The sequence below is a fragment of the Nothoprocta perdicaria genome, unplaced genomic scaffold (genome assembly GCF_003342845.1).
Source record: "Nothoprocta perdicaria isolate Ctin4 unplaced genomic scaffold, notPer1 scaffold_0, whole genome shotgun sequence".
Classification (NCBI taxonomy): Eukaryota; Metazoa; Chordata; class Aves; order Tinamiformes; family Tinamidae; genus Nothoprocta; species Nothoprocta perdicaria.
In genome coordinates, this window is record NW_020454092.1 from 7002855 (window position 1) to 7008376 (window position 5522).

Below are 5522 nucleotides of genomic sequence, written 5' to 3' on the forward strand. Positions count from 1 at the left end.
AATCAGAAAGTAAAATAAAAAAAAAAAAGAACACAATTCTTTATTAACTACTGCAGAGGTGAGATTTGCAGAAATGTGTGCACTGCCCAGTTGTGAAATTCTCTTTTATTTCAAAGGAAGCAAAAGATTTATATAGCTTTATTCTTCAGTTTTATTGCTGATATGCGCCTGTGCCAGAAAGTCTTAATATTTTTTTCTAGTTTCTCAGTTTCTGTATCAAATATGGCCAGGAGATGTAAGTGGAGATAGGATCCTGTCTCCAGTGATGCCAAGATAGGATGTTATAACATTCAGTGACAGAGAACGTTCTCCCAGCTCCATGGTTGGTTGTCCCAACCCCCCTCCAATACTGTCATATTTAGCACCCCCAGTTTCTTCTTTTCCCATCTATGCTCCAAATCCCTTTTTAAACCCATGCAAACTTTTAAAATAATCAGCTAGGCAAAAACAGAAACCCCAGCTGTGTATAGCAGGACTGCCCGATGTCACATGTCACTCTCCTAGCTGAAGATTGATCTATTTGTTTGTGGTAAATTAATGAAGTTGCAAGATGCAATGCAATAGAGGTGTCGGAAAGCTGCTGGGAACCTGTTGGGAAGTGCAGGTTCTTGTCTTTCCCTCTAGTGCTGCTGCTGGCAAAAAAAATGTAGCTTTCCCAAAGGGATGTTGGTAAAAGCAGAGCCATTAAAYGCAGTGCTTACCAGCCTAGAGGGAATCTCCTGCTCTCTGGCCTAAAAAGTGCTTTAAGATCTTTAAAGAAATAAAGTTTAGTCCTGCAGTAAGTTGCATGAGCTGGGCCCTGTCTGGTTCATTCTTGTACGTGAGAGTCTCAGCCATGCAAAGGGTAAGTAGCCAAGGAGGATGTGTTGCTCCTAAAGGACTGTGCAGCCCCATTCCTGATTCAGTTCAGTATTTAAACTGCTTTAGGCTGAGCTCAGGCACCCTGCTTCAGCCTGGCACTAGCCAGCGCTTTACTGGGTCATTGGAATTTACCTTACTTCTCTCCAGGCTGGCTAGAACCTGTCTTTATAGCAACACACAAGGCAGCAAACTAACAAAGATGGAATTTTTTACAATGAAATTTAGAGCCTCAGTCAAAAAGGATGGCCTTAATGTGCCAAACTGCCATTGGGAGGCTTGGCAGTAAAGATGCTTTTCCACTGTCCTGTGCACATCAAACCTACATGCTAGTACCCGCTAAGCTGTACACTGTTTAAAAGGAAACTTTTTTACTTCTGTGTTTGATTGTAAAAAAGTGGCAAATGGATAGATTATATCCTGGGAGGAGGGTGTTAAAATGAGCACTCCCAGCTTCTTCCCCCTAATCGTGCCTTAGCATCTCCTCATGGCTCAGAGGAGGGCAGATATGCTCTCTGCTCCAGGTCATCCAGTGTTTCATGTCATGCACCAGAGTTAGGACACATGGAACCAACAAACAGTATGTTTTAATTTGTTCCTTCAGGAATCTCTGCTAGAGAAATCCTATACTTGCTCCCTGTGGGCAATTCCTTGTCTGGATTTTTATCTATCAAAACCTGTAATGGAAAACTGATTCTTCTTCAATTCTTTATGCTCTGTCTATTGTATATTACAAATTAAGTAATGATGGCACATCTTCCAAAGCCTGAGCATTTGCTTTCATTTTGCGAAGATCTCAGATAACTGCAAGTAATGGTGCCATGTCATGACAACAATAGCTGTATTCYTAGTTAACGTGTGAGTGTCAGGGGCTGTCCCCAAGCATACACACAGCATAATGCCTCAGATCTATTGCTCTATTACAGATATTACTGATTTAGTAGTGAATAAATTGCTTGAAGTGAGTCCCAACAAATGCCTGCAAAAATCTTTCCAGTGAAGCTGGTGAGGACAGCACTGTGCAACATGCATCTAAAATTTCACTCTTCAGCAAGAGGTGAACCTTTCGTTTCATCCGTCCTCAGCAGACAGAAGCAAGCTGCTCCACAGCAGCACGGCTTACTCCTCTCTCTTGCAACCTCCTGGAAGCTCCAGGAGTTTCCAGGCATGAGCTGCCCTTAACGTTCATTACTGCCTGTGACCTGAGGTAGCCTTAGATAGCCAAGAGGGAAAAATCCACAATGGAGCCAATTCCTTTTGCAGTGGAGTTTACAGAACACGGCAGCCTGTCCAGTCTATAAGGAGGRGTTATCGCTGTGTCCATCCGTAATGGCATCTGGGTCTTTGGTGGTGCAGTTTTGTGGTCTAAATCACTGAGGAAGAAGATTTCCCAAAGGGAATGTTTCCGGTTGTGTATCAAAGCAGAGAGCTGATACGGTGCAAAGGGCCTTTGTCCACTTTCTTCGCACGATGCTGCCTGCTCAGGTAATGACAATGCTGGAGGTTTGACAAGTCATCCAGGTCACCTGCTAAGGACATTGGAAAACTCAGGATGCCCTGAGGCTTTTGCTGKCCCCACCAGAAGCAATAAAAATGCTTTGCAGTGTCCAGTGTACATTAGACCCACATAGTTCAGTACTACTGGCCAAGCTGGTGGTGATTTGCCTCTTGAAGATGGCCCCCAGAGTCCATCAGCGGAAACGTTAAGTCAATGGTAGTAAAGCAACGGTACTGCTCCCCACTTTGGCATCAGAGATTTGTGTTGACCCAACAATGATAGGATGCTAATTACAGCCACCAAAGATGTTGTCACTCATCCAGTGGTATCTGTATCTTCTGTTGAGCATTTGTTGCCATTTTTGTTGTGCAAGACAATTCCTTCTCCATGTTTCTTTGGGTTCAGAGGATGTAAACCTCACATAGAGTGCAAACTTCCCTCATATTTGTGGTGTAATCTGAGTATGACTTGTACAAATTAATTTCAATGTTATTTTTATTATCATAAGGAGAACGTTGCCTGGATGACATAATGCTGGTAGGGATGATTAGATCTGACTCTCTTGCTCCTGCAAAAGCCATTTCTTTTGCCTTCTTCCTGTCTTATTATTTATCTTTGAAACACTCACATGAATTTTATTCAGTGTTTCATAGAAAATAGGAATTCTCCAGGGAGGAGAGCCCCCAGCAAGCTTGGTATATATTTCAGACACAGATGGCAGTTTTATAGCAGAGGGTTTGTGTGTAAAAATATTGAAAAACATCCCRTGAACTCAAACACACTTAAACAAAACCATATGAAAATCAAAGCAACAATTTCTGGGGAATGCACAGGATTCTAGTGAATATTATAGATCAAAGAGCCCAGGGCACAGTCGCCCTGTGTTTGGCAGAGTCTGCCTGCTTGACTTACAGCAGCTCTTCATGGCAGCTAGGGGAGTAGTGCAGAGAAAGAGCAGCACGAGTTTCAAAGTTCCCAATACTGAACTGTGTATAAATAGAGGAGATGAAATCATGTTATGACACTCTGCACTAGAGGAGACAGCACAGGCATGACAGAGGTATGACAGAAAAGAATACTCTACAAGCACCACAGTGGTAATTCAGAGCTATTTTTAATGGAAAGGGATAAAATTAGCATTGGAGACAAAAAAAAAAAGAAACAATTTGAGACAAAATTGGTCTTTTTGAGACAGAAAACCAAATTTCTATTTAAGAAAAAAACATTTTTTTCCTCCTGAAAGATTTCTGAATGGAACATTTTCCCTGTATTAGTTATGTTTCAGAGACCTAAAATGACCTCCCTTTTCCTGCACCCCCAGTGCTTTCGTTTTATAGAAAAGCTCAAAGAATTATGACCAGCTCCTTGTATCTTCATTCTGGACGTAGCTACCCAGAGCTTCGATGTTATAAGCAAAAAAACCCCACCTCTTTAGAGAATACAAAGAAGCAAAAAGTAGTTATTTGCAGGACAAGGAACAATAGTATAAGATGCTGGTATATTTTTCTCCCTCTCTGGTAGAAAAGGAGGGTCTCTTCAGATAGATATTTTAAGACAGGCTGGGAAGAGGTCCTKTTGTATATCCCTGCGAGCTTGCACTTTGCTAAAACTTCACTCTCTYTTAACATCTCCTTTTTTTTGTCTGTTTTGCTGAGAAGGATAATTAGCCTTCAAATGATAACAACCCCATTACAGAAACAGCAAGCCCACTTAAGGGAGGCAAGAGCAGCTCAAGCCCTGCTAGGCAGGGAAGACTAAATCTCAAGGTTTCTTTCCAGATTTCCCCTCCCACCATGTGGCATCCTGCTGCTACCTCCAGCTTTATCCTCTCTGCCTTTCCCTCAAGAGGTTCAATTGCTTTCATCTTTGCGTTTCCGAATCTTGCAATGACCTGTCACAACATGAGCTCCCAGCAGCAGTAAGAGAGATGCTGATTTAGGCTGGGGGTGTCTGAAAGCTCGTTCCTTTTATTCATCTTTTCACATGCTGTTGAAAAGACAGAGTAAGGGTTTTCAGGGAGAGAGGTGAGACCTCCTGTGCCTTTCCAAAAYCCAGCTGTTTGCAAGTGCCTACTGCAGAGCCGAACAGTTTGTCTGTATTTTACCAAGTATCTCATGTGCACCAACGCTATATGCAGAAGAAATGGAAGGAATGCTGCTGTCTTGATCAAACCTTATAACTAAATATCAGAAAACTGTATTTAATGGGTGGCTTCAAAAAGAGATGTCCCTGTGTTCTGCAAGTCTTAAAATGACTTAGTTTGCTATATATGCCCAATGCTTTTTCTATCACTTATGATTCATTCCGACTCCTAGTAGCCAAATATTCATACACAAAGATGAATAGCCTTTTTTTTTTTTTTTTTTTTTTTTTTTATCCTGGTGGTGAGGGAGCTAGGTGCATGAATCCTGCACTCTGTGGCCTTCTGTTTGCATTCACAGCTAGCATTAAACAACCCTCCTGCACAGCTGCCTAAAGGAGGTATCGAAATCCCCTTTTTCTTGACCTATCTATACACCAAGTTCCAGTATGTGGGTTCCTAGCAGCGTTACCCACCTCGCAAAGGGAGCATGCAAGAAAGCTGCCCACGTCGTGCCCACGGGACTGGGCTCAGAGCCCACCAGCCATTAAGTGTAGGGTTGTAAAATGCTTCATGTGCTTTGTGCCCCATGCTTTGTCCATATTTAGAGCAGAATCCCCAGTGCTGCAGCAAGCACTTCATTCAGGAAAAGGGCAGCGATCGATTGCAGTATTCCTCTAAGCAACATYGATCTGGGGTGTGTAAGGAGGCTGCTCGGCTAAAGGATTTAAAAATGCAGCTGTCTGCGTGGCCACAAACAAAATATCAGAAGGTGTCAGTGATGAGCTGCTAACATGAAGAGTGAAAAAACAGTTTTCGTAACCCCAGCAAAGTGGGAAGGGCGCAGAGCAGAAGGGATCATCTTCTTTTATTTTCAGAGCACAAATGAAGAGAGAGAGGAAAAATTCGAAATGTATTCACAATTTGAAAATGAGGACTGGTGTGAGCAAAAAATGTAATTATGATAATTTCTAATTATTTGGTGGTGATTTCAATTTTATTTTGCTAACATGAATTTGCTAATCAGGAATGACAAATACAACTTTTTTTGTCACAACACATAAAAATAAGTTGTTTCATTCATCT